Consider the following 8,607-nt stretch of genomic DNA (forward strand, 5'->3'; position numbering starts at 1 on the left):
CTACAACCATAAACGGTTGGCTTCTCAGATTTCAGTGCACGGCTTTTGTCGTTTGAGAGCAACCCACCTCGAAGCCTTTGAGAGAAAATTCCTAGCGAGGAGAAAAGCCCTAACCACCCAGAGCCAGAGAACATTGGGCATCACATAAGTCTTCTTGTCTCTGTGATCTGAAGACTTATTACACTTGAGGACTGTGAATCCTCCAGATGGTTAGGCATCGCGTTCAGAGCATCCAAGAGACATTGTGGATTGCCAGTGAACGAAGTCTGTGAAGGTTTGGGAGTCTACCTTGAAGACTTACCAGAGTGATTGGGCAAGGACTATGTGACCTTAGCTCAGGGAGAATATGGTGAGGACTTGGTGTCCTGAGCTGCGTGTTCAGGATTGGGTGTCCGGGACTGTGTGTCCTAAGGTTTAAATACCTAGCCGCTCCAACCAGACGTACAGTTGTCACAGCAACTGGAACTGGTCCAACACATCATTGTCTTCAACGAGTCACTGGTTTCATCTTCACTTCCTTTTACTTACTGTTACTCATTGTGAAGCCATTGCATGCTTGCTATATCTTTTGTCTTCACAACGTAATTGTATGATTTGTTTGTCTTCATAACTTCTTCCTACCTGATCCTTATTACACTGCAGCTACTTGTCATTGTGCTTTCACTCTATTGAATACTTGACCATGGCTTGCCTAGTGTAATCTAACTTCCGCTGCATGGTGATAGGCATATCTCTACTGTTTGTCTTCATAACTTCCACGTTTTGAAGACTTTCATAAAAATCGCCTATTCACCCCCCTCTAGTCGATATAACGCACTTTCACACTCCTACCAGGGAGGGGAGCCCCAAGTATTTGTCAGTGAGCGATTCAGTGACAATATTCAGCAGGTTGCATACCTCTTGTCTGTCCCCCCTATCTGTCTAAGGGTCCTTGGTAAAACTCTCTTCATTGAAGGCAGTACGTGGGTATCCATCTTATCTACGGTCTGCGGGTCATCCACATGACCAAAACAAAGGGTACGAAAGCAGTGAAACCGATATATCTGTTGAAGGCGATCCCACCGGTCCTATTTATTAAGTTGCAATGGTGAGTATCTTTGGACCCCAAAGAGTTGTATAAGTTGGAAAATGGAGATTTGCCTGTGGCATTGGCCGTTGGGCAGCTAGCTATTGCATTTGAAGGCTCCACAGAAAGAACCCGCAGGTACTATTATGACAGGTGGCTTCGAATCCAGTTTGTTAGTCGTTTGCATCTCGGTTAACAAAAATAAGCTTGAATCCCTCCATTCGTAGATCAATCAGCTAAAGTTGTTAAAACAATGCCCCGGTAAAAAGGTAGCAGAAGGTCGTTCTTTCTTACTCGAAGTTGCACTCAGGTCTGCTGTTTTAGAGCTAGGCGATATTCTCTGTGTAAACCAGTATCGTATCTGTTCGATATGGACCATTCTATAAGTATAGTCATTTCAGTCTTCCTCAAAGGATCTCCGATCTATTGTGCAACCTTCCCTTCGAAACCCACCCCACACGAATACTTCTACCCCTTATCACAGCTCCAATGCCCACGGGCATCTGTCTCTAGCACACATCTTTTACTGAAATCAGGGAGAACCAACACAGGGGCCTCAATTAAAGCTTGCTTGAGAACATCAAAGGATTGCTTTGGCTTGTCCACACAAATGGTACTCCTTTCTTTAACAAGTTCGTGAGAGGTCTCCTAATTATGTATATACAGGATGAGTCACATCTTGACCGGAGCCATGCAGAGCACAAAAAGTGAAGAGAAAGGATTTGTTCACCACTTTAAGCCAAAAGATAGAAATGAAAGCTGTTCCCATAGAATGAGATTAGATCCCGCAAGTGAGCTATTTATACCGAAGCTTACAAGAAGCAAAGTTGAAATGGGAGCTTTCCCACCACGGCATCCAACTCTTCTCTTCCGTAAGCAAAGGGGCTTTCAACGAGATAGGGAGCTGTACAATTTCACCCGTGGGTGGGGCTGGCTTACAATACAACAATTATCGCTACTGATTCCAGATAGAATGTTGATACCGGTGGAAAAGCACTTCTTTCTATGTATAGAGCAGTGAACTAAAAAAAGTGTCCTTTCTCAATGCATAACATTGTATAAGTCAACTCAAGTCGCTTCTTCATCTCCGGGAATCGGGTAAGGTACTTTTGGAACACCAATGGGCATATTAGATTAATATTATTATATTATAGTAAGAAAACTACACTTTAATATATAAACATAAGAATGGAAGAGAAAGAAAGAACCTGAGAAGAGCTTAGTTGGAACTCTTTACCGGGATCATAGGGGCTATGCTCCCCTCTCTCTGTCTCAGTCCCAGCCAACGGCATAGCAACACCTACTCTTCCTTCTGATGCAGCCTTCCTGGATCCATAATTTGGCTTCCTCGTTTATTGATTGCTTGCAATCGCCACAACACCATTGAGTGAGCGTCATAGAATCCTCAAGGCATGAAGTAGAAGTTCTTCGAACCTTGATTGTGTGTGTTCGTGCCCACTCTAATAGAGCATTTGGCCCTGTGAGCTTTGACTACGAAAGCTACCTATGTCAATCAGTATAGCCACTAGAGGGATTGGAACAGGTATATTCCTTCTCAGACAGTACTTTAAGACAAACACGGTTCACAAGGTGGATTTTCTATCTATTAGTTGACTACAGAGCTTCCTCATCCCGACCTATCTATATGTGAAAAGCTCTCCGCCAGAATCTTCGTAGTAGTAAGTCGTGGGTTACAAGCTCTCCCTTCCTCAAACCACCCCGCAATAGATATAGGGTTTACCAACCTCAGGCATGGACATAGACACCAAATCATTTTGATCGAGGGCCCATTTTTGGAATAAAAAGGATAGAGACCAGACATAGTCCAATCGGAAGGTCGTGCTTTAGAGAAAGGCTTGTGTTCTATAGGAATAGCTGCCTATGTTCACCCGGCTGCCCTGCCTATCGCAGAACCGCTGTGAAGCATCCATTCTATTCAATTAGAAATAGCATCTATAACTAGTAGTAGACGGTTGCTTCGAGGTCTCACAGGTCCTGCTTAAGCGAAAATGTAGTTGTGGAAGTAGTCTTGCCCACTTTGCCTTACGCTCATAGAGATCTATAAGTATCCCTCTTGTCTAAGTAGGTAAGTATGCTCGGCCCAGTACTAAACTTTAGCATTAAAGCCAGAGTCCTTCTTTTCATGAATGTTCAGGAAGAAGAGAATCCCTAAGTGAGAATTGAATGCCATCCCATTTCCTAAAGAAAGAGATTTCCAATATACGTGAACCACGAAAGAACCAATGTTGTAACTTGCTTCATCCGGCATTATAAGTAATCAATGAGATTTTCTTCCTCGAGAACAAAAAGCTACACGAGGAGAGCCTTGTTTACTAATATGTTACTAAAAGACCAGAGGTGATGGCCTCTGAATTGCAGGGTATGGAAAGTGGGTGTTAATCAACAAGATTATCTACATTTGCGGAAACCACTACTGGAATAAAGTTAGATCTTTATTTCATTTCAAGGAGAAGTTTCAGGGTTTAGCCACCACTCAGACAGTAGTGAAAAATCAAACTAACTCTAGGCGAAAGTGCACGGAGGATCTGTGATTCCTCCTACCTTATGAGCCCTTACGAAATGCCATTTTGAATGATGGACAAATCATGGGTGTCGGCGGTCTAGTCAGAGCATTTTGGAGCGCCTGAGCGGGCAAAGTAGGTTGACCCGTCCCGAGGGGGAGGGAACAAACGGGCAATTGAACACCATAGGGCACAAATGAATAGCTAGTAACGACCTGTATATATCAGGCAAGAGGTGCTACTCCGACCCGGAATCCTGCGTGATGGTTGGTCACCTTACCAATAATCTTCTTAATGTTGGAGAAAATGAGGATCATTGACTTAAATTGGAATTGATACCTAGACTACTTGGTTCTAGCTTGCCACCCCAGAAGGCAACGTATACACAAGTATAGACTATAGGTAACACTGTAGGGTACAGCCTTGGGTAGTCTTAGGGTTTTCCAAGATATGATATGATCGGGTTATTTATTAGAATTGGAAATAGCTAGACGAATAAGTAGGCTTTAAAAGGACGAATAAAGTAGGCCTTCTAACTCAAAGTACTCTAGCTTAAGGAAAGACATGCAACATTGGTGATCAACGTATGGAATTTCCGCTATTTCATTCCGGGAAAACACTTGTTTTTTCACGTTTTTCCTTCGCTGTTCTTTCCTGGATTTTCTGTTGATGATTCTTCCCCTTAAAAAAAGCTTTTCCCTATAAAAAATATGTGGCCCTTTTCTTTCCCGAAAAGGCATTCATTGTTCGTTCTGTGCCAGGAACCAGATTTGAACTGGTGACACGAGGATTTTCAATCCTCTGCTCTACCAACTGAGCTATCCTGACTATTTATTGTGCATCATCCTAGTAGAGTACTTGTATCTATGTCAATTAAAGGGACTAAAAAAGAAAAAAGTATTCTCAAATTGGACTTAGTAAATATCAGGATAATGATATGGATTGTGAATGACTTACTTAATAATAGGGATTACTTGCCTATACTATAATATGTTCATTTGTATGAATGGGATAAGATCCAAAGAAGTCAGTTCGGATCCGTTTGTGAAAGAGTAGAATAAGAAAGATAGTGAATCTTGTTTGAACCATTAATGAAAAATAGAGGTTGGTACAATAGTTAGGAAGTAAAATGGGCTTTTTATTGGGGATAGAGGGACTTGACTTGAACCCTAACGATTTAGAAAGTCGACGGATTTTCCTCTTACTAGAAATTTCATTGTGGTCGGTAACGTTGGTGAATTAACAGAAACGAAAAGAGAGGGATTCGAACCCTCGGTAAACAAAAACCTACATAGCAGTTCCAATGCTACGCCTTGAACCACTCGGCCATCTCTCCTACATAATCTTATTATTGACCAGAAACTGAGTGAATAGCGAGTTTTCGTATCACTAAAGTACAGGTACAACCGATCACAGGTTCCATAGGGAGTTTGACTTCCTTTCCAATTTCATATTTCTCAACAACAACTTCTCTCAACCCACGGATCTATTCAAAATTCTGGAATCGTCCCATGTTTCTATTTCGATTGTATGACGTGGCGTATACACGTTATGCAAACAGAACGTATGGTTACTTTACTCTATTTTCTCATGGCTTGTTAAACCTTTCTTTTTTCTTTTTGGATCATAACCAAATAAAAACTTCTCGAGTTATCAGAATCCATAGTCAAATTCAGTCCTTGGTTATTCAAGTTAGATGAAATAGTAATAGTTTGGCTCACATTGGTATACTACGAAATCCAATCTGATTCAAATATTGAATATCTCTCCTTGTCGGGACAATTTAAGCAGAATAAAATATCTATTATCGATTTTTTAGAATCGAATTAGTCTGTTTTTTGCTCTTTCGTACTGTATAATTCCTTTGTTTATGGGATCATTTCCCCCGAGGGTTTCCAATCAATGGGGGCGTAGTATAGGTAGTTAGAGAGTGTAGGCTCCCCTAGCTTGAATTCTTTTTACCCATTCTTTGAGAGTGATAGGTTTGATTTTTCCGTACCGTAATAGAAGAGCTCAGAAGAAAGACCTAATTATATAAAAACACGACCATTCAAGCTAAAGATCAAAGGATCTGTAATAGGACTCTCATAGACTTGCCGGGAAATAGAAAATTTGGAATCGGCTTTTCTTTTGCGCTAAAAAAACTTGAGGCCTTTTCCCTTATTATATGGCATATCCATACTTTAATAACCTAGTGTCTGATCGATTGAAAGCAATATTTACTGTCAGATAGAGAGATGCTGATAGAAAAAAGGATGGTATTTACTTATTCTCAAGAATATATAGAAAGGGAAAAGCTTAATAGCCACTATTGATCCCCTGAACAGAGCACATGATTCGGGATCAGGTGCGATGTGAAGAGGTAGCCTAGCCTTTTATGAGAGTCAATTGGGAAGTGGAAAGGCAAAACCATTAGTTTAAGTTCCCGGCTTTAGTCCTTTGTGAAGTTCAGTCAACCATTTGAGTCAATTTGGAGTAAATAGTAAGACTTCGGATCGCACCATTCATAATGTTGCATCTCAATACTTGGCATCTTTTTCCCACTGCTGGCTCAGAAATTCGCCTTGGTTTCACCGGAATTCATTTATTTCGTTCATTAATTCGTTCTGATAGCTACGCAGAGGTCTTTCCTTACGACTCCCGTGCTTAATACAAAAAGTGGTTCTTGTGTGAAAAGTGCCAACTGACTATCTCCTTATTTTCTGATTGTTCTTCCGATAGGAATATTCCCTTGATCAGCTAACCTGGCCCAAGCATAACAATAGTGCATTTCCCCTTGATGGTACGATTTACATATCTTCTACCTCTGCTACTTCTGTTCAGGAAGGTTAGTTTAGGCACTCCATCCCTGAGGGCTGCATCAGCTTATCTTTCTAGAAATCACAGCTATAAGCTAGATCGGTATAAATAGGGCATTAAGCAGCAATAATAGAGATAGCATCCATGAGTTTTTTAATCCATCCTTTAGCATCGCCTGACTCGGACAAGGTGTTTCCTTCCTTTGCAATACCCGGCCAGGGCAATGTAGCTATCCCAATAAGATATGAAAGCTGAGCCACACCTGAGCAAGGAACTTATACATAGAAGTAACAGTAAATGTGCAAGATTTGGACCACTGCCATTTCCTTAAACCATCAATCGACAAATTGAAATAGAGATATCGGTATCTTCCAATCTGCCACAAGGATCTAGTCGCCAGTATCTTTGCCTTCTTCCCAACTTATCCCAGCATTCCTTGTAAGCATTGCTATCACTATTTCTCCCTCCGGTGGCCTTGAGGCGTCTTGATCAATCGGTGTATCCGCCACAGAACACACCTCCTTCTCTCAACCATCCGAACAAGAAGATTTTAGCACTAACCCTCCTGCAGCTTTCTTTCCGACCGAAGTACCGCTTTTCTTTGCACTACTTTCGAACCGTATCAGGAACAAGAGCTTATGCGTTGCTTTCTTTTCGCAGTACCCGCCCCCAGGGGTCATTACTTGATGAAGAGTGCTTCCCCTTTGAGCACCTTATCTTGGCCATCAATATAATTAATCCATCCTGCCTGTCTAGATATTGCTGTTAATACATCCATCCTGCCTGTCTAGATATTGTTGTTAATACACAGGTTGACTGTATGACTATGGCATAGTGAGTTCTGGCTCCTAGCTGACATACTGAATACAGCATCGAAGCGGGTCTATCTTATTCCGATGTAACGATTCCATTGAATATTGTGATAGCATCCTTGATTTCAGCTAGCTATTCTCAGTGATATGCTTGCTCCTCTTGGATTTCATTCCATGATAAGTATGTATTGGAAGTTGGAATGCCTAAAGTATTGGTGCATTAGGGTCCTCTTAAGCCTTGTTTCCTTCTTGATCTTACCTTTCCGTTGCTATCACTCGCTCTAGCCTCTCCTGGCCAGAGCTCCCTCTATCAACAACACCCTCACGTGATTGATTCCCTGGATAAGTATGGCTCATATAAGGTATCCTGATCATAGTAATTGTATCATATCTCCTTCTCATATTGATCTTACCATCCCTCGAGTCCAAGTCTCGGGATGGCGCTTATTAAGGTCCTGTTTCCCCTTGACAGGATCTTCCAGTTCTGGTATCCCCGAAGAGCATTTCCTAGTATGTATTTACTAACCTTAAATGATAGGAGCCGTATTTAGATAGATATCCTATAAATCTATTGATTTTCATTAGCTTGTAAATTCCTTGTGTGAAATAACTCAGAAATTCATTGTGCTAAACTTGTATCTATGCAGTACTGTTTAATGTGGAAGAAGTGTTTTTGTCACTAACAACATAGAAACCATGATACCAGTGCATAAGCATGAAAAACGCACTTTGTGATCAGATTGATCAAGGTTGTAGTCATTCGAATTTACTACTTCGTTAAATGATGGCTGTTTAAAGGTGTCTACCATAGTTTGTTTGGACAATGTCCTTAGTAATCAGGTATGTGACCTTCTTATAACCCACGACATCGGCATGATAGGTGTTAAATACATCCAATGATGGTGGAGCTAAATCAGCAGGTTTTATATATGGATCCCAAGGTATATACTTATACCAAACAGTACAAAATAACTGTGACGCCTGGGTAATTAAGCTACAGTAATCCCCGCTAATGATGCCATGACACCTCGGTTACTGTGGATAATCTCGCGTTAGTTCGAAACGATTCATATTCAAAATTTGAATTTAAGTTAAACAATTAAAGTTTTCAAAAGTCGAAACTAAATTGTTCCTAATGTGTCTAGTAATCCTTAGTAAATATTGGTGGATAAATTATCTTTTAATAAAATATTTAAATGCACTAAAGTAATAGAAATGACAGCAAAAACAATTAATTAGATGCCTTTTATAAAGTTATAATAATAAAACTAAATTAGTAGTGTGCCAAAATAATTGTGGCAGTGGACTAATTAGTAATACTAATTTAGGTGCTGACTAGGTATTTTATGAAACTAAAATAAAAGAAACTTTAAATGAAAACATTAAAGAAAATAAGTAAAAACAAAAA

The 8,607-nt window shown here is 40.5% G+C and overlaps 2 non-coding genes across 2 annotated transcripts; both read right to left on the reverse strand.

The window, feature by feature from the left end:
- Positions 1-4,343: 4,343 nt before the first annotated feature.
- Positions 4,344-4,416, reverse strand: TRNAF-GAA (transfer RNA phenylalanine (anticodon GAA)). Its single transcript has one exon. It is a non-coding gene; the product is annotated as a tRNA-Phe (tRNA).
- A 421-nt stretch (positions 4,417-4,837) lies between these two features.
- Positions 4,838-4,924, reverse strand: TRNAS-GGA (transfer RNA serine (anticodon GGA)). The gene has a single exon. It is a non-coding gene; the product is annotated as a tRNA-Ser (tRNA).
- Positions 4,925-8,607: the final 3,683 nt, after the last annotated feature.

Source organism: Triticum aestivum, chromosome 4A (genome assembly GCF_018294505.1).
Source record: "Triticum aestivum cultivar Chinese Spring chromosome 4A, IWGSC CS RefSeq v2.1, whole genome shotgun sequence".
Taxonomy (NCBI): domain Eukaryota; kingdom Viridiplantae; phylum Streptophyta; class Magnoliopsida; order Poales; family Poaceae; genus Triticum; species Triticum aestivum.